Source organism: Microtus oregoni, unplaced genomic scaffold, assembly GCF_018167655.1.
Source record: "Microtus oregoni isolate MIOR12 unplaced genomic scaffold, Mior012 000031F_ref0000149, whole genome shotgun sequence".
NCBI lineage: Eukaryota > Metazoa > Chordata > Mammalia > Rodentia > Cricetidae > Microtus > Microtus oregoni.
The window spans coordinates 2,170,721-2,197,312 of NW_024543090.1; the positions used below are offsets into that span (position 1 = coordinate 2,170,721).

Here is a 26,592-nt window from a genome sequence, read left to right on the forward strand (position 1 = left end):
GTGGATGTGTGTGGATGTGTGTGTGTGTGTGCGTGTGTGTGTGCTGTGCTCACATGGTTACGTGTGTGTGTGTGTGCTGTGCTCATGTGGTTATGTGTATGTGTGTGTGCTGTGCTCATATGGTTATGTGTGTGTGTGTGCTGTGCTCATGTGGTTATGTGTATGTGTGTGTGCTGTGCTCACATGGTTAGGTGGATGTGTGTGGATGTGTGTGTGTGTGTGCGTGTGTGTGTGCTGTGCTCACATGGTTTTGTGTGTGTGTGTTGTGCTCATGTGGTTATGTGTATGTGTGTGTGCTGTGCTCACATGGTTAGGTGGATGTGTGTGGATGTGTGTGTGTGTGTGCGTGTGTGTGTGCTGTGCTCACATGGTTAGGTGGATGTGTGTGGATGTGTGTGTGTGTGTGCGTGTGTGTGTGCTGTGCTCACATGGTTATGTGTGTGTGTGTGCTGTGCTCATGTGGTTATGTGTATGTGTGTGTGCTGTGCTCACATGGTTATGTGTGTGTGTGTGCTGTGCTCATGTGGTTATGTGTATGTGTGTGTGCTGTGCTCACATGGTTAGGTGGATGTGTGTGGATGTGTGTGTGTGTGCGTGTGTGTGTGCTGTGCTCACATGGTTTTGTGTGTGTGTGTTGTGCTCATGTGGTTATGTGTATGTGTGTGTGCTGTGCTCACATGGTTAGGTGGATGTGTGTGGATGTGTGTGTGTGTGTGTGCGTGTGTGTGTGCTGTGCTCACATGGTTTTGTGTGTGTGTGTTGTGCTCACATGGTTATGTGGATGTGTGTGTGCTGTGCTCACATGGTTAGGTGGATGTGTGTGGATGTGTGTGTGTGTGTGTGCGTGTGTGTGTGCTGTGCTCACATGGTTTTGTGTGTGTGTGTTGTGCTCACATGGTTATGTGGATGTGTGTGTGTGTGCTGTGCTCACATGGTTAGGTGGATGTGTGTGGATGTGTGTGTGTGTGTGCGTGTGTGTGTGCTGTGCTCACATGGTTTTGTGTGTGTGTGTTGTGCTCATGTGGTTATGTGGATGTGTGTGTGTGTGTGCTGTGCTCACATGGTTAGGTGGATGTGTGTGGATGTGTGTGTGTGTGTGTGTGCGTGTGTGTGTGCTGTGCTCACATGGTTTTGTGTGTCTGTGTTGTGCTCATGTGGTTATGTGTATGCGTGTGTGCTGTGCTCACATGGTTAGGTGGGTGTGTGTGGATGTGTGTGTGTGTGTGTGTGTGCGTGTGTTGTGCTTGCATGGTTATGTGAATGCATACTCATGTACATGCAAGTAGAAGACAGAGAAAGAACTCTACAGTTCTATAATGCCGGCATTAAAGACATTGTCAATCATACATAGCTTTTTACATAGCTTCTGAGGATTTGAACTCAGGTTCCCTTGTCTGCACTGAGCCATCTCCCCAGACCTGATACTTCTAATGTGATTTTTTTCAAAGAATTTCTCACAGCTGACTCCTATCAAACTTACTCAGCTGGCTGGGTCCTTTAGAGAACAAACGTATAAGTCTTTGTTTCATCCCATCATAGCATATGATATGCATATGACCCCAGCATTCTGACCAGAATTTTCCTCCCATGTCTGCTGACTTAAAGTTCACTAAGGGTTTGTCCTCCCAGAGCCGAGATTTTTCTCCTGCTTGGCTAGCTGTGCAGTCTCCTACTTGCTGACACTACCAGAGGTGTCAGCAGCAGGCACCACGGAGAGTCCTCCCAAAAGAACTCAATCCCTAACATAACACAACCACAGCCAGCTTCAACCTATGATTGGCTCCAAAGCACCACTTCTTCAGATTCGCTTGTCTTCATTTCTCTGTCTGAGCTCATCATCACCCCATCATCTATCTGCTCCTTCACTGAAACACAGTATCCTCTCTCTCTTTCAAGGAGACAGGGTGAGCCTTCAGCCCCCTCAGCTATCACAGAGACACACAGCAAAGCAAAACCCTCTGAGCCAATGCAAGAAACCAAATCCACATTCCAAGGCCACTGCATGAAAACCAGGTCAGAAAGGCTACTATTAACAGAAAGGTTGTTGTCAGGGAGTGGGGCGGGGGGGATCTCAGCAGAGGCAGAGGCAGGTGCTCTCTGAGTTTGAGGCCAGCCTGGTCTACAGAGTGAGTTCCAGGACAGCCAGGGCTACACAGAGAAACTCTGTCTAGAAAAAACAAATAAATAAACAAACATTAAGGAAGAGGAAGCAGAGAAGAAGGATGATGAAGAAAAAGAAAAAAATGACAATTAAAAAAAGAGTGGGATTGTTTCATCATATAAAATGACTAACATGGCAATTTTATTGACATTATTACTACTGGTTAGATTAATATTAATTATCACTAAAGGCTACTTGTGATGGGCCAGGCCTCAATCTGCATGTATTATTATCATTAATTTCCACCAAAATCCAGAAAGGCTGGCTTTATTAGATTATTATCTGTTTTATAATCCCTATGTTGTAGGAAGAGACTGAGGCACGGAGAGTCACTTGCCTGACAGCAGAAAACTCATAAAAGTGTCCCAAAGAGCGATCCTACAGGCCCCAGAGTCTGGGCTCCCAAACTCTCTGCTTTACACATGTGTGTGTTGGCTACACAGGCTGCCAAGAAGCTGGACACCGCCCCTCACTTTCCCTGTGAGCATCACCTTTCCTACCTCGTCCTTTCGCCCTCCCAGGAGGAGACCTTGCTTCTCCAGAGCCCTTGGCACGCCATTGTCTTTGTACCAATCGTTCTTTGTGAGTCTGACCAGCCCTGAAAGAATAAAAGTCCTTCATAGCAAGGGCCCCACCTGCCTTCTTCCACCACCACCTGATACTGAGCACAGTACTGGGTACCACACACTTTTAAATGGGTGAGGAAAAGGAATTTTCTAAGTCCCTGGGAAGAGCATTACAGAGGGGTCAGAAAAATCCTCGTCATGATCCAGCACATATCCATCCGGGCATTCCCACTCACCGGCACCTTGTGGACCAGAATCACAAGGGCAAGGAATTCTGGGTCAGTTGATCAGCCAGTGGCACTTGTAGACCTATCAGGGAAAGGATGTAGAGTGCAGAGTGGTCATACTCATTTTCTTAAGGACCAATGTTCAAAAGTCTGTGGGGTGGCTCACATCTGTAATCTGAGCCCCGAGAGGTTCAAGTCAGTGTGTGCTACACTGTGAGACCCTATCTCAAAATAAACAAACCAAAACCAACATGGAAATCTCTAAGGATGCAAAAGGCTAAGGCACAGACACTGGGTCCCAAAATAAGATAAAAAAGGCCCCAGGAGAAAGATGAACAACTTTCTCAGCGTTCCCTGGCAACCAAACCGAGAATCTAGAAGTCCAAATTTGGACACTCTTCTACATCTGAGCAAACAGAATACAAGCTCAGGGCTTGACCTTGATTCAGCAGAGGTCACTAATTATCTGGAGGACCGAGGACACTGGTAATAAGTAACTATATGACATTACTGCTTGGACCAGAAACACACTGTATAATTACAACAAAACCCCCCTTCTTTGGTGCAAGTTAAGCGAAACTGTGAGAAATACCACACTTCCTATTTACTCACCTTGACATCCCCACTTAAAAACATCAATTTTCTTGGAGTGCACGTGGCTTGGGTGTGGCCCGTGAATGTCATCCACAGTGGTTCTGCAGTGCCTACTCAATGGTAAGCCAGAAAGTCTAGACGCAGACGGTAGCTGAGACGCACCATTAAGGAGCAATTACATTTCTGACACATAATATATCTAAAACACTGATGGGTGAAGGAGCGGTCAAACGCGACTGCCTGGCAGCCAGAGGCACTTTGAAGTGCTGGGAAATGTGCTCCATGTTAAATGTGCTGTTCCTTGAAAAGTAGGTCTTCTCTCAGAGATAAAATGCTTGTTCCAAAGAGAAGGGGTGAGGAGAAAACAAACTCCCCAGGTAATAAGTCAGGAGCAGAGTTATTGCAATGCAATTATTTCACGGAAGTCACAAGTTGGCCAAAGTCTCTGTACCTCAACCACAGTTGAGCATGTGCCAGGACCTAAGCAGAGAAGCCATTGGCCCATAAAGAAGACTAAAAGTAATACTATCATGGCGACAGGCACCAAGGTTACTGCTGAAGATGGTCAGTCAGACAACCAGAGGCAGAATGTTAGAATACATTCGGAAATGACAAGGCTAGACCCATCAATGGTCAGCTGAAAACTATCGGTTCCCCAGTCCTTGCCCAGGACTCTGGAGTGTGGGAACTAAGCATGGGGAAGGAGACTTTGAGAAAGGAAAACAAACTTTTGTAGGTAAGACGTTTTTGTTTTGTGTTTGTTTGTTTTTGAGTTAGGGCTTCTCTGTGTAGACCTGGCTGTCCTAGAACTCACTCTGTAGACCAGGCTGGCTTTGAACTCAAATTCTTCTGCCTTTGCCTCTGGGGGGCTGGGATTAAAGGCTTGCACCACCACCACCCCAGGGTAGATAAGTAATAGTAAGAACTTTAGAAGCCCTGAGGGCAGACAACACTGTCTCTGCGAGACAAAGATGGGTGACATTGCATTGCATCCAATACCTACTGCTGGCTGTAAAGACAACTCATATATGCAGCCTAGTAACAATAAGAAAATAAAAGGAGAGAATAATTGGTCATGACTAACAAAAAGGATAGGACCCCCTCCTTAAAGGGCAAAATCAGTAATGGTCAAGGCAGGAATGCAGTAAGATTACAAGCAGGACTGTGGCTAAATAAAGCGCACATCTGCCTTTCTATCTGTCTGTCTCTCTTGTACTGTGGACTGCTTTTCAGAGACAGAGTCTCAGCATGTGGTCTAGACTGACCCTGAACTCGTGCCCTTCGGGGCCCTGCCTACAAATTTCTGTGCTACACTGTGCACTACTACACACGCCCTTTCCAGAAAAGCTGAAAAGTTCATGCGTCAACTCTCCCAGTTTGAAACTTGTGTTTTGAGTTTGTAGAAAAATATGCCCAGTTCTCAGCCGCAGCAGCAGCTTAAAGGGGCAGTGTAGAGAAATCTTGTACTGGTTGTTGAGGTAGGCCTGAGAGAAAATGAACACAGGACTGAGTAAAACCAAATACAGCAATACGGCAACCAAACCAACATTGAAACACAACTCCAGAGGTCGGCAGCAGTACAATGCCTGCTCACATCTGCACGGCACATGAGTACCTAAAGCCCTTTCCCTGGATGGGGAGGCTCTGAGAATTTCAACGACATCCCCGAGGCCCACTGCTGCAGCAGCATAGCTCAGTCCTAACATCTGTACCATCCAGAACCTCAGAACTACAGCATCCATCACCTTAAAAAGTGCAGTCATCCCCCATCATCTACAAAAAGTGCATTCCAACACCGCCAGTGAATGCCTCAATCTACAAAGAGTGATGAACTTTATATATTCCATGTTTTTCTTCTACATACACATAATCTATCATCTTAGTTTCTTTTCCTGTTGCTACAATATAGCACCATATGGAAGGAAGGATTTATTCTACAACCCACCATGACGGGAATGTCAAGGCAGCAGGAGGCTGAAGAAGCTGACTACATTGTATCCACAGAGATACAGGGCAGGAAGAGAGAGTGATGTACGCAGGCCACTGCTCAGCTCCCATTTTGTTTCCACAGCTTAGGATCCCAGCCAGGGAATGGTGCCACCCACAGTGGGCAGATCTGCTTACCTCAATTAAGACAATCGAAGTTTTGCCTCACAAATATGCCCAGAGGCACATCTTCCAGGGGATTCTAGATTCTGTCGAGTTCACAACACCAATCCCACACCTAAGATAGTTTAATTATAAAGTGAACAAAGAGATTGACAAAAACAGAGTAATAACATACTCTGTTAAAGATTTGTAGTCAGTGTTCATTATTAGGTAAAATAAGGGTTACTTGAACACTAGCCCTACAACACAGTAACAATGGTTCTGATCCCTTTGACATCTGCTCAGGCACTAACAGGCAGGTAGTGCATACGAGGGGAGCACACTGCACAAAAGCATTATTCACCCAAGCAGCAAATCACAGAACAGCATAGACTTCATGATATATCAGAACAGGATATAATTTAAACATGAATTGTTTCTTTGGGGAATTTCCCATTTAACATTTTCATAGTAGCTGTAGTTAACTGAAACAAAGAACAGTATCAGGAGTAAGGGATAACAGCAGACAGATTCCGGGGCCCATTCCTGGGTTTTGATACATTAACACTGAGGTTTGGTACTGGTTTATGCCAGATGACTCGGTATACACTAGCACTGATAACATAGGGCTAGGCCAACATTCTCAACCAAAGTGACAGTCTCCTATTTCCCTAGGAGACAGTCAGCATGAATGGATTGTTACCACTGTGGGGCTCGGGGCAGAGGACACCATGATTATCTAGTAGACAAAGGCCATCTCACAGCACCACAAGAACTCTGCAGTTCAAAATGTCAGTAGAGCCAAGGAGGAGAAACCTTGCTTCAAACCCTAGTATCTGGGCACAAATACTATGTTCTGAGATGCTACATGACCAATAGCACCCTGGAGTGGGGTAGACCCAGTGGAGCCACAGGTTGTAGTTTCATGGGATTTCCTTGTGACCCTGCTATGTAGCAATTTCTTATGAATTAAAACATCCCACCAAGGAGAGGGGCTCACCAAGACTCAAGAAATAAGCAACTCCCAAGTTTAGGAAGTTACTGAAACTCATTAGATTCACAAGCCCCAGCCACCCCAACAAACTTAGATTACCAAGGAAGACTGCTAAACATCAAAGACAGTCCAGCCTGTCCATCTGCCTAAATGTCATGCAGAGAGAGCCAGAGTTCCCCACGTTGGGCTAGGCTTTTGGCAATGTCACTGCCGTTGAGTCTTCCAGGCTGTCAGTAACCACAAAAAGCTCATTGGTTCAGCTGAGCAATGGTGGCACACACTTTTAATCCTAGCACTTGGGAGGCAGAAGCAGGTGGATCTTTATAAGTTCGAAGCCAGCTTAGTCTACAAGAGCTAGTTCCAGGAGAGGCTCCAAAGCTACAGAGAAACCCTGTCTCAGAGGGGGGAAAAAACACTCACTGGTTCACCAATTTGAACTTTGGAGGCATCATTACTTTGCTCTGTCCCTGGTTCCCTATGTGGGGTGAAGAGACATCTGTGCACATCTTCCCAGGTATAGTACCACACAACAGATTTGTGAGCACTTTGGCCATACTGGATGACACTTTGGAGTAGGTCAGTTTTACAAGATTTGTAGACAGCAAAAGTGAAGTCCAGAACAACTGAGAAGATAGTACACTGTGATCAGAGTCACTCAAGGCAGGGCCTCAGTCAGATTCCCAACCTCAAGTCCCCAGCCCGTGTGGTCTCTCCAGTGCCAGTAAAGGCTAACAGTGGGCACAGGTAACAACTCTGCATTAAAACAGACCTTTGGGAAGAGGTGTGTGTGTGTGTGTGTGTGTGTGTGTGTGTGTGTGTGTGTAAAAGGGCATCCTGTGAGGGTTTTTCTGAGGCCTAAAAGACATCTATTATCCTGCTGGTAGGTGAATTTTTAAAAAATAATTTTAAATACCACCCATTAATTTTGTCTGCAGATACCACAAGTAAAATAGTCCAAGGGCTCCAAGGGGAGGAGGAAGACAACTGCCTGATGCTTCGGAGTTCTCCAAACGCCTGCCAAAGTTGACTTGGTCTCCCAGAGACACCAGGAGAGGACGATGAGTCACTTTCAAAGGATTTCTGAAGCATTCAACAGCAAATATGAAAGAGTTTACCCTGAGGAGCTGCGCTGCTGAGGTCAGGAGCAGGTTGTGACAGGGTGGGAAGCCGCTCAGAGCAGGTTAATACAGACACATTTCAGAGCCAGGGGTAGGATTGCGTCCCAGTTCTGCGCAAGGGGAAACAACCTTTGGCTATTGTTGCAGGCTCTGCTTGAATTGACGCATATCCCAACGGTCCAAACAGATGATGGCACCCAACACAGTCCTTTCTTTAATCCCCAAATTTGCAAGCAACCCAGCTCCTTCCACAAAACCAAGAACTCAGCCAGTGTCAAGAGCACCAGCAAGGTTGGAAAAAAAGCTCTGTAAAGTAAGAAGAGAAGTGGGAGGAGGAGGCATTGCTGATGCGCAAGAGAGAACCTGAGTGTACACGTGAGGTTCTTCTCCTGATACCTCAGGACCAAGAAGGGAGCTTGGGAGAACAGAGAAAGGCATGAGGAAATATACAATCCGATGTAACACGTAATCACACGCAGAGTATACGGCACATGTAGTTATGCTGGACAGCAGCAGGGCGTGTGTTTGCCAGGTCCTTCCATAGACCACAGTCAAGAGGAAGAGTCTTCTGGAGAGTTCGCCATTCTCCACTAACCTTCTAGGCTACCTCAGCAAACTGGGTTCTCCAGAGGCTGCTGAAAGTGGCCGAACATGGCCATGAACTTCTGATTTTTATAAAAATGTCATGCATTGTCTGCTACGGAAATGTAAGGCTTGGATAGCGAGATCTACATATGTAGATCTCTCCTCTCTCTCTCTCTCTCTCTCTCTCTCTCTATATATATATATATATATATATATATATACACACACACACACACGTATTTATCTCTACATTTATATACTATATAAAAACGCCTTAAATTCTTGAATATGTTACAGTTAAGAATGCTGCAGGTTTTTTTAGCCAGCTTCTATTTAATAGAGTGTTTAAATTCCTCGTTAATGGTAATTAGAGAGCAAGCAGCATTTCTTTAAATGCTGCTAGACAGAACTTAATCCAATTTGGTAATCACTAACCTCTGGGCGTTTTCCCCCCTCTTTCTCTGTCTCCTAAATGAAACCCAAGCATTGATCTACAAAGGCTATAAACTGGCAAAGCATAAGAAAAGAATATTTAAAGAGCGAATGAGTGACTGTTAGCTCACAGGGCCAAGTCCAATTAAAATGGAAACAGGTCTCACGGGCTCCCTTACATCTACAGACTATAAGCTGGTGCAGAATAACAAAAGGCACTCCCAGGAGGTGGGGGACTTACTTTCCCACTGCTCCCCCTCTGAGAACTGCATCCAGTATGTCATTCACCAAGTCTTCTTATTTGGCTCTGTGACCGAGGACCACTCCTTCCCAAACCAGCATAGCGTTATTCTCTATATTAACTCTATATCCCTTTCCTTCCATGGGCCTATCCCCCTGAGGCCACTGAGTACTACAACCGCCTCTTCCCCCACTGGAGATTTCCTGTGTAGCTGGAACACTGACTTCTGATTTGGAAACTTCCGTGTAAACCACTACAACCAACTTGAGAACTTGGGAATCTGCCAAAATGTGAATTATCTCAAGCTGATCTCTGATGGTTTCTCACTGCTTGTGCGAGCTACGTCCCCACTCCCCTTCTTGACTGCAGTGTGGCTTCTTCCTTTATAAAAGCAAGGCCTTCTGCTTACCAGGGTACCCTGAATCCTGGACAGGGCACATAAATCTTCCTTTCAAATCTCAGAGACAGAGGTATTAATTCTCTCTGCTCTGTAAGGAAATGAGTATTATCTATAAGCACTGCCTCTAAGGTATTTACAGCTTGCATAGAGGCAGGTAGCTCTACAGACCAAGCCCTTCGAAGACGCAGGCATTGTAAGAATTCCCTCACAGAGATGCACATGCTAGCCCTCAAATCAGTCCTATGCTGGCCTGGTTCTGCAACATGGACTAAAGAGAGAAAGTACGCAATTCGGAAAAGGCTTTGAATTTGTTTCACCTGGTACAGGGGCTCTTTCACAGGCACGCACACCCGTATCACTAGGACAGAGGAACTTGAACAGAGCTGAAGGCGCACAAGCTGTTCCTTCTCCCGATGTGTGGATTAAACGTTGAACATGCACTAAGTTAATGAGTAAGCTGAGAATAGAACATCCAGGTAAGTTCTCTCAGTGGAGTTCTCAGGGAGACATTGCAGTAGGGCTCTGGGACCAGACGAAGGACGTTTTCAGTAATTGTGTGCTCTACACCATTCGAAAAAAACAACAACCCAGCACGTGGGCGGGGGAACAGCTCCATTGCCACACAAGCCTGAGGAACCAAATGTGCATTCTCAGAACTCGTGTAAAAAGCCAGACCTGAAGGCTTGCTTGCACCGGGGCAGCTGTGCAGAGGGAGATCCCACGGACTTGCTGGCCAGCCAATTAGCAAAATCAGTGAGAAAGCCTGACTCAAAACACAAAATAGGAATCAATTGAGGAAGACACTGACATTAGCACACACACACACAATGCAATATGCATATACATACCGACATAACACACGACACACACACACTGACACACAAATATAATTAAATGATGATCTAGTGAACATCTGGAAAATCCCACAGAAGGGGAAGACGTCTTGGGTGCCCAAACCTAATCTAGTTTTCACCGTTTTCAGAAGGAGGTTTTGTTTGGGGAAGGAGCTTTTTTTTTTTTTTTGAGACAGGGTTTCTCTGTTTAATTTTTTTTATTTTATTTTTTAAAATTTATTTATTTATTAAAGATTTCTGTCTCTTCCCTGCCACCGCCTCCCATTTCCCTCCTCCTCCCCCAATCAAGTCCCCTTCCCTCGTCAGCCCAAAGAGCAATCAGGGTTTCCTGCCCTGTGGGAACTCCAAGGAACCCCCACCTCCATCCAGGTCTAGTAAGGTGAGCATCCAAACTGCCTAGGTTACTCAAGAACAGGGTTTCTCTGTTTAACAGCCCTGGCTGTCCTGGAACTTTGTAGACCAGGCTGGCCTCGAACTCATAGAGATCCGCCTGCCTCTGCCTCCCGAGTGCTGGGATTAAAGGCATGTGCCACCGTTGCCTGGCAAGAAGCAGGTTTTTCTTAACGTTTCAGCATTAAAGATAACTGCTAAAATTACACACATTGAAATAAATACATAGCCATGCCCCTCCAAGAGCTGAAAGAAATGCGCTTCACCGGCTATACTCAGGTTAGACCCAATGTAAGCAGGCTTATTTCTACTACCGACTTTCTTTTACACATGAATGGGTTCAGATGTTAGAAGGGCATTTAGAAAACTAGAATGACACGTGGGTGTGGAGAAGCCAGAGACAGCTTGGTAGCCTGGTCAGCCATTGCTCGCCTTCTGTGGAAGGCAACATGACACAGAGCCCACTCTCCACGGCCACGCTGGTCCATTCTCAGTAATGCAATGAGAGGACTCCTCTGCCCAGTGCCACCTGGTAGACCACCGTACTCTCTCCAGCTGTAGAAGGAACCTTACTAGGGGCTAATTCTAAAATGTGACTACATTGATTTCCATTTCTATCCTGATTTTCTTGCAGCTTGGTGTTATCAGTCAACAGCGCCTTCTATCTCCAGAGTAATTTAGCAGATCTAACAATGACCTTTTGCAGTATGCGGGGGAAGAAATACTATTACTTCAAACCTTAAGTGGTCAATATCACTAGTAGATGGTCAAAGGCGTAGTCTTGAAGGCTGATAGATGCCATGCTGGAAGAAGGCAGACGGGTTGGGGAAAGGGGCTGACAGGATGATTGTCTGGACTGCTGTTCTCCTTATCATGACTTTCGGAATTTACATGTGTCTCCTGGGGAAGGATTCCAAAACTCCAAGTTTTGGATGCCTGGAGATTTTTTTTTCATGCGGGTCTCAGCAGCAGACTTGTAGCTGAGCCGACGCGCGTAAGCATCTCGTCTTGGGCGCGACGCAGCGCAGTAATTGAAACCTTGCACACCGCAGGATTGCAGTGGCGTCTATAAATACTCTCCACTTTACTGCTGACAAGCAAAACGCGGGCTTCTGGCACCGCGGAGGAAGAGGCGGCGGTGGCATGTGATCCCCGGCAGGGCGAGGGCAGAAATCGGGGAAAACCCTACTGCCCACGAAGGTGGCACCCTAGAATCTATTCATGAAGACACTTCTCAAGCACACCTGGTCCCAGTCACAGTCCAGGGAAGACTGGGAGCGATCCCTGGGAACCAAGTCTTGCTGCGAGGCGCCCGTCCCACAGCGCCCCCTGCGCGCAAAAACGCGCAGTGCGCGCACACACGAGGCGCGTGGAGGAAATCCCAACCCAACGCCCCGCGGGCGCGAAAGACGAAGCGGAAAGGGGACGCCGCGGGCGCCCAACACTAAACCGCAGCGAGCTGTCCAGAGTTTCCCGCCACCAGGGGCCAGATCTCTGGCGGGCTGTCCCCTAGCTACAGTGACCTGCACAGCGCATGCAACCAAGTGGCCACCTTGTGCTTGCAGGCCCCCTCCAGGAAAGAAGGGGACGGGTGGGAGGGTCGGCTTCGCGTCTGTGTCTCCCCCTGAGCACCCGTGGCTCTTTAGATCTGCTCCTCGGGCCGTGGGAGGATGAAGCAGACACACGTACTCTTTTCTGCCTCCTATCTCGCTAATGGGTCTCCCCCGATCAGCATCTCCCCAGAGTCATTCACAGGGCTTCCTCGCTCACACTAAGCCAAGGGTGGCCTGCCCCTTCCTTATCCACTTCTTGGTGGTCTACCTCGCCACCCTCTGCATCCTGTGCGGAGGTTCCTTAATCACGCGGAGCCTCCTCTGGCCCCCGTTCCCACCCCCAGGTCACGCTCGCCGAGTTGTTTTCCAAGCCTGTGAATTTGCAGAACGGATGACTCCAGGCCCTCCAGGGACTTCCCCACTCACCCCCTTGGGGTCCCTGGCGTGAGTCACCCGAGTCGAGGCGCGCACCGCCGCCGCTCGCCTCCGTTTCAGACACTGCGCGCGCAGGAAAAAGTTTCCGGCGTTCCAGGGAAAGTTTTCTCGCTGGAGAGAAACAAGCGATCTGGATGGTTTTCGCCTAGGTCTCCCCTCCTGGGTCCTCTCCCAGTTCTGCCCTCCGCCTGGTGGCGTACAGCCTGGGTTCCTCTCCGGAGTAGTTCCCGGAGTGACTGGTGACTGTTTCCCTCCTCTCTCTCAACTTACGGCCGCCTCCTCTCCTCCCCCACCTCCTCCCACTTTTCCTGTCCGGTGCACATCGCTCTAGTTTCTCTCCAACGCCCCCGCCTCGCTTCACCCCGTCCCACGACTCCTCTCCAGCAACAAGGGGAAGCGGGGGACCCTGCGCTGAAATTCACCTCAACAATTTCAGGAAATCCAAACTCGTGGTCTTAAAAAAGCAGGAGAGGATGCTGCAAGTCAAGGAACTCCGAGATACCTTTCGCTCGCCCAAGAGATTGACCTCCAACTGCTAACCTCGCGAAAAGAAACTGCTCAGGAGCCCAGAGGTGTTTGTGCAACCAGATAAAAAGGAGCGGAGGTCTGCAGAACATTCCTGAGACAGAGAGGGTTTTGTTGTTGCTTTGGAGCACGCACGCGCGACTCTGTTTTAAGGAAAGTTTCTCAAACAGATTCCACACTTGTTTGCGTCTCTTCCTTAGCATTGCAAAACGACTTTAAAGATCTGGGATTATCTTTCCAGGCGAAGGTTTCGCGAACACAACAGGTCTTCAGAATTGAAACCACAGAAAACCAACGAATGTAAAAATTTGAAAACACTAAAATTATTTTTATTTATTTTTTTGTTGTTGTTGCTGTTCTTTGGAAGGTGCTAAGAATTTGAGCTGATTGTGGAGCATTCCTGATCCTAGCAAGGTGTTACTCAACCTATGGGTCATGACCCCCCTGGAGGTCGCATATCAGATACCCTACATATCAGATATTTACATTATGATTCATTGCAGTTATGAAGTAGTAACGAATATAATTTTATGGTTGGGGGGTCACCACAGCATGAGGAACTCTATTAAAGGGTCGCAGCGTCAGGGTGGTTGAGAATCACTGCAGCACGTTGGAGGTAGAGGTAGGAAGACCAAGAGTTTAGGAAGGACATAGTGCTCTACACAGTGAGTTCTATTCCACCCTGGGTTATATAAACCCTAGTCTCAAAAAAGAAAATTCTTTTATGCAGCTGTTTGTAGGACTCCTTGTTAGCATAAGTGACTCTGTGGTTGAGCGGGAACTACTTTTAAAAGCGCTGTCCAACCTCCTATTAACATGTAAACTTTAAAACCACAGTGACATTTGATGAAGGAAAAGATGTATGTTCCCTTTTTTGGTTAAAACTAAGTATGAGTTTGCTTTGGTCCCTGTAACCCCATGAAGCCTTTGTGTTAAACTGTGTGTGTAGAGGAGTCTATGAACCCCAGGGATAGTAGAGAAATCTAAAGGATTCTGAAAAGAACCCCCAAGATGGACAGAAGGCCCTTAAGTCTCACTCTAAGAATCTCCTCCATATCGGGGAAGGTGCGCAGCACAGTGCAGGAGGCAGATAGCCTGGGGAATAGGCAGTGATCAAGAAGCAAAAGCTGGCCTGGCCAACAGGGTGGCAGAGGTCTTTAAGTCCGGTGAATCTCTGCAAGTTCAGCCTGGTCTGCATTCTGGGCTACATGGAGAGACCCAGTCTCAAAGCAAAACAAAAAAGTAGGAGAAACGGGAAGAAAGGCCAGGAGGAGGAAAAGGAGAAAGCCCAAAAGCCTGCAGCTTCAAGGCCTGGATGTACACCATCACCTTCATCCTCGCCTCAGAATAGCATCCCATTGGACCTCAGTTTACTCCTTTGAAATGGGAATAAATAATAACTATCTCAGGTTCACTGATAAGGATGTAAGGAATACACACTGAGGACTTCCGGAGAATCTCTACAGGAACTCAGAGGACAGAAAGCTGTTGTTACTGTTATCCCTACCGTGGGGAAAGGATAGCCTTGAGACTGGCATTTCCCTCTCCAGGGCTCCTCCCCTACAGCTCTTTGTTCAGGGAGACCTACTTTATTTCTATCTGCTTGTAAACAGAGCCCGGGGAAGCAGTAGCCAGAGAACCTGAAGTTCCAGGTCAGCCTCGGCTGTATAAGGAAAGTCTGTCTCAATACAAATAAAATTGCAAACCATTCCTTTTCCCCAACATCCTTCACTCCACCCCTTTTCCCCTTTAGCATCCATTACCTTGCAATATACTATGTACCACATAAGTTAATTTTCCTTCCCTCCTATCTACATAGACAACTATCTAAAAATCATTCCTTCTGTTCTCTGATGGTTATTGTCCAAATTCCCAGACCAGTGCCAGGCACACAGTATGCCCATGGTATACTGTAGGAATAGAACGATGAATAAATTCATCCCATGCTGCCTCTGTCTCCGTCTCTGCTGAGCAGAGCCTTGCGCAATAGAGTGTGTGTGTGTGGGGGGGGACTAATTACTAGACCTGTCCAAGGATGAGAGGAGACACTCTTCCCTGTGGAAAAGCATCTTCCTGGGAAGGAAAAGGGGAGGGTCTGAGAAAAAATATCCAAAGATTGAGAGCAAGTTTTCACGAGGTTTTAACCTGAAGTTTTGCTAATTTAAGTTTGCTTGCTTGCTTACTTGTTTGCTGAGGTAGCACTCTCAAAGTCCAGGCTGGTGTTCAACTCCCTTAACCTAGGATGACTTTGAACTCCAGGTTCCCCTTCCTCCACCTTCTGAATGATGGGATTATCCACATCACACCCAATTAGTGCCACCAATTTTGTAAACAGAATCTTCTTAAAAGGAGAAGCCAGTATTCTGATGTAAATCAGGACTTCTCTAATGCCATTCTCTCATGCTTGTCACTTTGCAAATATATAAATATATATGTGTATATATGCACACATGTATATACATGTATGTATGTGTATGTATGTGTAATGTGTATGTATATGCATATGTATTGTATGTATATGTATGTGTAGTGAGCACTGCCTTTTCTAACTAAGAAACAGAGTCTTGCTGGGAGCATTCAACACAGATCAAGCCATTTAAGCACTCATTTGGTGGGGGGTGCTATCTCATTCTTTAGTAAGCAAACCCCCTTGTAGAGTTTGCATGTCAGTCTCTGAAGTGGAACTTGGCCCAAACCAGGCTTCAGATGAAAGGGTAACTCCTAGGCAGCCCTTTTAGGACTAACAGTGGGAACCTGACTTAAGTTCAACCAAGCCATAGATTTGTCCTTTGACACAATCTGTCCCAAAAAGTATTGGGTAAATCATATTCCATTTTCAGAACTAGAAATAGAGAGAGAAAGGAAGAAGAGAAAGCTAAAAGGTCAGGCTTCTAGATTATAGACGCTGCAGACTGTCTGCAGATAGACTAGTTAGACGCTTCTTATTGGAACTTCATGCTGTTCCATTTTCTTCAATCAGAAGACTTCATATTAGGGCTGGAGAGATGGCTCAGAGGTTAAGAGCATTGCCTGCTCTTCCAAAGGTCCTGAGTTCAATTCCCGGCAACTACATGGTGGCTCACAACCATCTGGAATGAGGTCTGGTGCCCTCTTCTGGCCTGCAGACATCACACAGAGAGAATATTGTATACATAATAAATAAATAAATATTAAAAAAAAAAGAAAACTTCATATTAAAAACAGATTCTCAGCCTGCCATGAAGGACCTAGGAGCAGCGGTGTTAGCCTTACTGTAGGCCTGCAGGACCACATGACCAACTTTGCAATACTTTCCTCCCTGTTTCTAGTTTGTCACAATCACAGCCACTCCCTGCTTCTCTGGCTCCTGGCCTAGGCCACTCTCACTGTACCTTGAGAGGGATGCCTGGGCTAGGAGGGGCCAGAGTTCTGAGCAAGCCGATCATGCAATCGAGTGTCATGGGCTTCAAACATTTTACCCCTAGCAAGAGAGAGAACCCATTGTTTTCAAAGCTTTACACATAGTGACATCATTTGAGTACTACTAAGGTAAAGGCAGCCACAGAGGAGACACACAGACAAGTGAGCACAGAAGGCAGGAAGAAGCAAAGGCCTTTAGGGGGGAGGCCCCTAGGAACACAAACTACCTTCCGCTCCAAAGGTCTGCTGTTCTGCTTTTTCTTTGTTCTTACGGCAATCCTGCCCACCCAACCTTTTTCCTCATTGCCACCCAAGAAGAGCCCCAGTCAGACCACAGTCAGATGAGCAGTCAACACCATCCTCAAGCAGGAAAGAATAACACAGGGCTTCTGTGAAGTCAATACAGGTGTTTCGTTACCTGCTTCCAACTCTGAATCACAACAGGAACCCACTAGAGTCAACAGTACTAAACTAGGCAGAGCCTTACAGGCTTGGTAGCCAACAGGGGTGACGCACTGTCTCCAGTTTAGGCCATAGGGGTCTGCTCTCTAGCTTAGAGCACCTTCCATACCTCAGTGAGGAAAGGCACCACCTCCCTCCAGACCTTGTCTTGTCTCCTGTGTGCATGTCTGTGTGTGTGCACTTGGGGAAGGAGACATGCACATGCGTGTACAGGGTGGAGGCTAGAGACTGAAGAGGGCTGGATTCTTTAGTTGCTCCCACGCTATTTTTTGAGGTGGGTCTCTCAATGATGCTGAGCCTCATCCCTTCTGCTGGGGTGGCTGGATGGTGAGCTTGAGGGATGGGTCCTCCTATCTCTGCTGCCACAGCACTCAGAGTACAGGCGTAGAATGCCCAAATCCAGCTTTGTTCAAGTACTTCTGATTCCCCAAACAAGGGTTTTATGCTAATCTCCCCAGCCTCCCTCCTCTTACGTGCAGGGGGGAGAGGGCAGGAGGGGAGACCTCAAAACTCCTAGATCTTTTGGCTCAGAGGTTATGGTAGAGGTACGGCGCATAGGTAGGTCTCTCAGTCATGTGTACATTCAGGACTCAAAGCTCCAGTCATAAAATAAGTTAACGTGGTTATTCACGATAGGTGCCACCCTGAATAGAGAACTCGCATAAGCACCGAGAAATCCTCAGCATTCACCAGCCATAAAAACAGGACCATATAAGAAACGAGTTCTGCATCTGACCCAATTGCAAGGTATAAAATCAGCGACCTTTGGTACACAGGGAAGGTTTATCACACACACACACACACTCCCTCCAGCCAGCATCCACCAGAAAGAGTCAGAACCTTGACGTTTGCTGGGGGTGGGGTAGAATTAAGATGAAACAAACAAACAGTGAAAATTCCCTTCCACCTTTTTCTAGTCAGCAGCAGAGCATTTTAAATACATTGATCCTTGACTTTTTTTCTTCTTCTTTGGGTATTGAGGAGTGTCCACATTCCCATTTAAGACAGCTGGTGATTAATTCATACTTTGAAAATGATGAGAACGCTTGAAAAAGTAGGTATTGCAGATGGAAAGCAAGGTAGAGATCCTACACGAATAGTCCCTTGGAAAAAAATTTCAGTTATTCCTTTGCACAATCCCAACTCCACTGGTGGGCCAAAACATTGTGCAGTTGTTGATTTGTGTTAAGTACTAGAGGTGCAAGAATGAACAAAAAGGTGTGGTTCCTACCTTCAAGGAGCAAGAGACAAACACATAGGACAGGGATCACTTTTTCTACTAGGGAACGTTCTTTCTGCTGTGATAGAAACCTGGCAGAAACAACCTGAGGGAGAAAGGATTTATTTCAGCTCACAGTTTCAGGGATGTCGTCCAACATAGCAGAAAAGGCATGGTGGCCGTAGTAGCAGAGGAATGTGGCAGAGGCTGCTCGCACATCGGTAGATCAGGAGGTAAATAGCTTCGCTACAAACAGGCTGGACTATGACCCTCAGAGGCTCACCTTCAGGAAGCCACTTTCACAGCCATGTTTCTTTCCTCGGAGGTTCTGCAGCCTCCCAAATGTACAAATATGAAGTTGTGGGAGACACTGCACATTTAACCCACAACAGGTTTCAAGACTGGTGAATTTTGTGAAAAGGAGAGATCAGAACACTAGTGACCAGGCAAGAGAGAAGGGCTCTATGAACAGTCCTCGGGAATGATCTCTCCGAGGAGGTAATTATGGAGTGAGACCAACACAATGAGAAGCACTCCCAGCAACACAGGAAGCCTGAGTCAGGAATAAACTTGGGAAGCTGAAGGGCAGGGAAGAGCAGCCACCTGTGCGAAAGATAACAAACAAATAAAAAAAGGGGAAGAATGAATTCTGGAACAAAATCAAGGTCACATCAGAGACCTGGTCCTATCACCACCGGATGGACTGACATCCAGTCACCACTGGAAGTTATGGAAGGGTTTTATGATCAGTTTGTACCTTGAGTGTCCCACAAAGGACATTGGTAAAATCTGGTTCCTAGTGTGGTGCTATTAAGAGAATGGGTCAAGCAGAAAGTGATGGATCGCTGAGAATGTGCCCCTGAAGGGGGAGGGAGGGCCGACCCCAGCCCCTTCTTTCTCAGCTCACACAGTAAGGCCAACCAATAAAACCAGGGCCCATATCTAACCTGTCATCCTAGACTGAGTGTCTTGGGTGTGTGCTAGTGACACAAAGATGACAGACTCAGGTCGAGTGCCATAAGAGGCTACTTATGCCCATGAGTTATCTGACAACATTTTCCCCAGGGAGACACAACACACGTGCGTGCTCACCCCAGAGTTCTCACAACAGACCAAAGGACAGATACCATCCAAGTCCACTTCGGCTAAACAATGAATTTTACTGGGGTTACTTACAAGAGCGTGGGTGAGCAGAAACAATTCAAAGACAGGTGCATCACCAAAGTCCTTTCTCCCCCCCCCCCCCCCCCAGCTCACAAAGCTGGGAACCTGGAGCATACTGCATACCCGCCCCAACTCAATAGCTTGAAAAGTGTCCTTTCTAAGTGACTCTGATACAAACCTCTTTCCAGGAAGCTCGGTTAGTTTCTGCTTTTGCCAGGCCCTGGTCTGGTCTCATAGTCTTTTTTTTTTTTTTTTTTTTTTTTGCAGTTTAGCTGTGCTCTCCTGAGAAGGACTCTGAGCTACATATGTAAAGCTAAACATTCATTTACATAAATTCAAAATTATGAATCTTATTTTTCTATTAGGAAGAAGGTCTATGTAGCCCTGGCTGTCCTAGAACTTGCTATATAGATATAGACCAGGCCAAACTCAAGCTTTCAAAAATCCCCCTGCTGAGCCTCCTGAGTGCTAGGAATAAAGGTATGTGCCACCCCTTTGGGCAATTTTTTTTAAAGGAAGCTCTCACTGGGCTGGAAATATGGCTCAACGGTTGAGGGTGCCTACTGCTCTTCTACAGGACTCGAGTTTAGTTCCCAGAAGATCTCAACAGAAGACAGGATGAGCAGATCAGCAGTGGACCCTTTAGGACTTGGCAGTGATAAACCAAGGAAGAAAGAGATGGTGATGCTCAGGGATTGAGCCCTGATGATTGTGCTACTATAGCTTTAGGGATGCAGGACTGTCTGGTGTGCTTGATGGATGAGGGAAGGCAAGTGCTCATAGATAATGCTTTGTTTTTCAGTGGAAATGCTGGGCTATAATAGAGGTCAACACACACCTACCCATTAAGGCTGGGCCATTGGGGGGCATTCCAAATAAATACTAACGTTCATCCAGAAAGGAGATTCCCATCTCCCTCCATCATCACAGAAGGCACTTAAAGGTACCTATGCCAAGAACCACCACGCTTCTGACTGTGACATGGAGCAGTGGATGGTTCCATGAGTTATGTCAAGTGGCTGGAAATGGCGGGTGGACACTAACACAGGAAAGACGAGCTGTGACAACCAGACTGCCTTTTAAGGATGCAAACTAACGGTGCTTGCTGAGGACCCAGGTTTGGTTCCCACCACCCACATGGTGACTCACAACCATCAGTAACTCCAGGGTCACATGATCGACACTCCCTTCTGACCTCCGCAGACACCAGGCACAAATATTGTGCTGTAGTGATATTTCATTTGTATTTTAATAAATAAAGTGTGCCTGAAGTTCAGAGAATAAAACAGCCGCACTTCTCAGCCTTACAGACCAGGCAGTGGTGACACACACCTTTAATCCCAGTAGCCACACTAGTTTGCCATAGAAACTGGGTGGTAGTGGTGCACACTTTTAATCCCAGCCCTAGAGAGGAATATAAGATGGGAGGAGACAGCTCTCAGTCAATCTTGTTCTTCGGATTTCTGGAGGCAGGATTGCCATTTCAGACTGAGGTAGAGGTAAGAGCCAGTGACTGGCTGCTTTGCTTTTCTGACCTTCAGGTTGAACCCCAATTTCTGTCTCTGTGTTTTTATTAATCATGCTACATTGTGCACATACATATGTGCAGGCAAAATTGTCATACACGCAAAATAAAAGAAGCAAGTCTTACAATAATGATAACAACAACAAATTAATGCAAGTTAGGGAATGGGAAGATCGCCCAGTGGCTTAAAATGCTCGTCCCTGTCTCAACCCTTATAATCTACGTAAAAGATGGGGCGCAGCACAAGCGTCTGTCATGGGGGTGTTTCTATACAGGTAGAAGGTAATGACAGGAGAATCCCCGCTCTCAGACCAATTAGCCTGTCTCAAATTCAGCACTAAACAAGAAATCGCAGTCTTAAACAAGGTAGAAGGTGGAACTAACATCCAGGGCTGTCCTCTGACCTCCACACGTGTGCCATGGCATGTTTGTACCTTCATTCATGCACACAAACAATGTGCACACATGAATACCACATATAACATTCATGTACATAGCAATTTCTTTAAATTTTAGTCACAAAAATTAAAACTAAGGTTCTGTTTTGGGGGCTAATGAGATGGCTCAGTGGTTTAAGGCTTTTGCCTCCTTGCCTGATGATCTGAGTTTTATCCCTGGGACAACACCTGAAAATTATCCTCTGACCTCTCCATGTACACACAGAGAGACAGACAAACAGAAGCAGAAAGAGACAGAGAGATAGACAGAGAGAGAGACAGAGAGAGAGAGAGAGAGAAAGAGAGAGAGAGAGATACACAGAGAGATTAAATACAATAAAAAAATGAAAGTGTCAAGTATGGTGGTAGTCCATGCTCTTAACTGCAGGGCATGGTGACAGCCATAGCAGGGCTTTAAGTTCCAGGCCAGCCTGTACCATACAGTGAGACCTTGTAACAAACAAACAAACAAAAACATCAGTATGAAAAACAGAAACTATAATCCACACATAGTTAGGATGCTTGAGCTCTTCTGGGTTGATTTCCTCACCCCACCCTCATCCCCGCGCCCAGCAGAAGCTGTTCCTCTCTGGCACGTGTTCCTTGTCTCCTAGAGACTCTTGCAGCCTCTTGATTGCCCTCTGATCAGCACAAGCAATAAGGCCAAATAAGAATCTCTTGATCCCCTAAACGACATCATCAAATTATCCTTTCTCTCTCTCCCCCTTTTCTGATCCATTCCCCAGCCCAGTCTGTTGTCAAGAGCCTCTTCCCTGTTCTCTCAGTCCAAAGGTTCCTCACCAGCAGAATCCTGTAAATCTCAGTGCCTTACCAACCTTTAAGTCCAGACTTAGAAGATCAATATTTTAATCTCAAGATGCTTTCAATCATTTAAAAAAGTGATTCTGTGCCCTAAATATGGTATCTGTCCTTACTTCCTACATTCAAAATTAAAAGTTAAAACTAATACAGGAAGTTTAAAATAATACAATTACTGCATATTTTATGAAAGATAAGATTGTTCAGAATGACACATTGGGAAAGAAGAGGCTGTTGCATCTCTGAGACTTTTCTATCCAGCCTCGTGGAGGACTGCTGGATTCTGCTAGCTCAGCATTCAGCCTTTCACACTGGCACAGGCACACTGCCCCCAGAACAGCAGTGGACTTAAGAAAGAATTGGAGTGAAGAAGGTAGATGACCCTTTGGATCTCTGTGAGAGTCATGTTACTCTCATGGATCTCTGCCTGGGTCCTGGGCATGGATGACCCTGGTCTTGGAGCACATGGAGAATGACTGTCCTGGTTGGAATCCTGGTTCTTCCTTGGTTCCCTACAAATAGTCCAAATGCTGTTGTTGCCCTCCAGTGTTCCCCAAACTGCAGACCTGGAAATGAAAGTGCTTGTCTTCCTGTTCTCACCTCCTGAAGACCACAGCCTTCCCCTCAGAATGGGCACAGTATCGTCAGGCTATTCCAGTCACAGCCTGTCTTCCTGTGGCCATTGTTGACTCCAGACGTAGCCCATCTTTCTTTAAAAAAAAAAAAAGATTTATTTATTTATTATGTATACAACATTCTGCCTCCATGAATGCCCCCATGCCAGAGGAGGGCACCAGATCTCATTACAGATGGTTGTGAGCCGCCATGTGGTTGCTGGGAATTGAACTTAAGACCTCTGGAAGAGCAGCCAATGCTCTTAACCACTAAGCCATCATCTCTCCAGCCCTCCCCATCTTTCCTTAAAGCTTTTATTTTATTCAAGTGACCTGGTTCATGGTCACTCTCCTAAGAGTGGCTCATGTCAGACTTCTTGATAATTTTGATATCCATAGCAAAAAATTCTTTCTGAAACGATGGCAGATCAGGTCCTCGAATTCTCTTCCAATGGCCTTGCCCTCTACTCTGCAGTCACTGCTTATTCTCATGGTCATCTTTGATCTTGTCACTTCCTGTGAACACTCCCTCCCACTTTAATCACAATAGCCCATCTTCCCAGCTAGAATTATACCTATTTTAACTCTACTGGGGCCCCAGTTGTAGCTAATAGCTTTCCATGGGATTTTAGTGATGCCTAGATGAAGTGTATGGGACATATGTGAAATATTTGTAATGGTGTTTGACACACAGAATTGTATTTTCAATGGCAAAAGCAAATATTAGGCATAACACTCAAAGAAAGAGGATACTTTTGAGACACAGTCTTATATAACCTAGGCTGGTCTTCAACTCAGTATGATGATGTGGGATTCCCCCCTGTATGCTGTGAATACCATTGGTTAATAAAGAAACTGCTTTGAGCCTATAGCAGAGCAGGGAGAACAGAGTGAGGTAGGGAAAACTAAACTGAATGCTGGGAGAAAGAAGGCAGAGTGAGGAGAAGCCATGTAGCCCTGCCGGAGACAGATGGTGGAACTTTACCTAGTAAGCCACAGCCTCATGGCCATACACAGATGATGGAGATGGACTGATTTAAGATATGAGTTATCCAGAAATATACTTAAGTTATTATTATCCAAACAGTGTTGCAAATAATATGGCTTCTGTGTGATTATTTCAGGGTTGAGCAGCCGAGAACAAGCAGCCTCTTAAGACAGTATGCAGCCAAGGATGACCCTGAACTCCTCAGCTTCCTGCCTCTACCCACTAAGTGCTGGTGTAACAGATATTTCCAGTTTTATGCATGTCAGGAATCATCAAACCTAGGGCTTTGTACCTGGCTGGAAAGCAGCCTACCAACTGAGCTACATCCCTGATCCCAAATAAGAAAACTTAATGTGTCTACTGTCTGTGTTTGTTTCCCTTGATAAATAATCCCAGTTCCTTTATCAATTTAACACTGTAATGTATTTTTAGTTTATTCTAGTTTTTCTTCACAGTCTAATATGTGTTGAAATTATGAATAATAAGAATGTTTAAGGAGACCTCTATAAGTAAGCCATAGATAGATAGATAGATAGATAGATAGATAGATAGATAGATGATAGATAGAGATAGTCTGGTATAGTAGTGTATGCCTTTCATTCCAGCACTTGGGAGGCAGAGGCAGGTGGATCTCTGTGACTTTGAAGCCAGCCTGGTCTACATAGTGAGTTCCATGACAGCCAGGGTTATATAATGAGATCTTGCTTCAAAAATATAAATAAAATAGTCATCTTCATAGTAAAGCATGACATTCATATTTTCCCCACTTCTAAAACTTGTGTAACCATAGCATGAATAACGACCTTAGACAGTGATCTGAGCATCAGATACATACAAAGACAGATGGAACAAACAAGAGTTTGTTCATAATTGCCCATATCTGTTTTGGGGGAAAAAAAGAGCGAAAAGGAGGAAGAAAGCAAAGAACAACCAGAGAAAGAAGTTCTGTGGCTCCTGGGGTAGAACCCCAGCCAGAGCTTTCATCTAGGTGAGTCAGAAGCTTGATCAAAACTCGCTTAGGAAGACTGGGGAGATGGCTCAGTAGATAAGGCTCTTGCTGGGGATCTTCTGAACCCACATAAAAGCCAGCCAGGTGCAGTGGCCCTTTTGCAATCCAGCACTCAGGGGCCCCAGGGTAAGCCAGCTATCTACACCAGCAGGAAGCCCCAGGGTCCATGAGAGGCTCTGCCTCAAAGTAAAGTGAAGACAAAAGATGATACCCAATGTGAACTTCAGGTCTACACAGACACACACACACACACACACACACACACACACCCTGAAGGCAATCTGGGTCACCTTCTTCAATATCAAAGCCCACACACCACTCTAGAGCCACCATTTAGTATGCTAGATACCATGACACACATGGGTCCATCTGATACACTTAGCGGATCAACTCAAGCTGAGTTTTTCAGAGACTGGTGTATAAACTAGAACACTAATGAACACAGAACCTGTAATACAGATTTTTTTAAGACTTTGGCCAGAATTCCATTGATAAGTTGTCTCTTTAGATAAAAAGAGATGCTATTAATAGAAAATATAATAATTTTTCATTTGATCTAATGTTTCCTTCATAAATAGAATTCCTTTTATATTCTCTGTATAATATACACTCTATATGGCTCTCTCCCTCCTTCACTCCTCCTTCCCCTCTGTCTCTCTCTGTCTGTCTGTCTCTCTCTCTCTCTCTCATTTTTTTATTTAATGTGCAATGGAATTTTGCCTGTATATACTCCTTGCGATGATGTCAGATCCCCTGGAACTGGAGTTACAGACAGTTGTGAGCTGCCATCTGGTACTGGGAATTGAACCTGGGTCCTCTGGAAGAGCAGTTACTGCTCTTAACCTCTGAGCCATCATCTCCACATCCCCCTTCCTCTTTTCATCTCGCTCCTGCATACACACAAATACGAGACCTATATGTAACAAGTGTAGCTGACACTAACACCCATGCAGTATGTGACACTGTTGAGGGGACTTTGCTAGCAGAACCTCACGCCTTGGACAAGCTGCGAAATGACTGTTGTCGTTACCCCTACCCCCATTTCACAGAAAACCACTTTGAGCTTTTAAATGGTTGAGCCCTTTTACAAGGTCTCACAGCCTCCTGGAAACAGAAATAACCACCAATCACATTATTCTATTTGCTGTTCCTCGGTCTTTCTCAATTTCAGTAATCTTTACCTCGCAATTTTGGAAGGGGCAGTTGGTAGAACTGTTTAGGAAAGAGAAGTGTTCTCATCCAATGCATCCATTCTGACAGACGTGGGGAATGGGGGAAATGTTGCAGGAACAGAAAATGAAAGCTGTCAAAGCAAAGATGTTGCTGTCCCCAAGAACCAGCTGGCTCTGCCCGTGCCAGAGTGTCCAGCCCAGACAAAGTGAACCATGCTGGGCAGGGTGCACAGCTGCGGCACAAAGACATCTCTGTTTATTCTGAACATGAGGATAAAGTAGTCCTCCTGTCCCAGCAGGAACCCAGACCAACTCATCATTCAACATCTCCTCCAGAGATTGCACTCCGGCCACCCGAAACCTGATGTTTCACACCCTTTCACCAAGGAAGTCTAGATAGCTCCCCCAGATGGCTGTTTCTGAGAAAGGCAATACTGCAAGATTTACTGGAACAAGGTAGTTAAATTCTCAGAAATCCTGACTATGGCTATGATGTAGCTCAGTTGGCACATTGCTTGCCTAGCTTGTATGGAGCCTGGGTTTAACCCCAGCACTGAGTAAACCCAGTGTGGGGGTGCATGCCTGTAACCCCAGAACCAGGAAGGTGGAAGTAGGAGAATT

At 46.0% G+C, this 26,592-nt stretch overlaps 1 protein-coding gene across 4 annotated transcripts in view; it reads right to left on the reverse strand.

The window, feature by feature from the left end:
* The window catches only part of Prr5l (proline rich 5 like), a 179,232-nt gene that overhangs the window by 66,113 nt on the left and 86,527 nt on the right, over window positions 1-26,592 (reverse strand). The window contains exon 1 of one of the 4 annotated variants that reach the window (XM_041679265.1): window positions 22,789-22,837. The exons of 2 other annotated variants lie outside the window; for them this stretch is intronic. The gene's annotated coding sequence lies outside the window, so the exon portion shown is untranslated. Of the gene's footprint in view, window positions 1-12,629; window positions 12,864-22,788; window positions 22,838-26,592 lie in introns of those variants that run through there. One more of the 4 variants, XM_041679264.1, reaches the window with a different exon arrangement.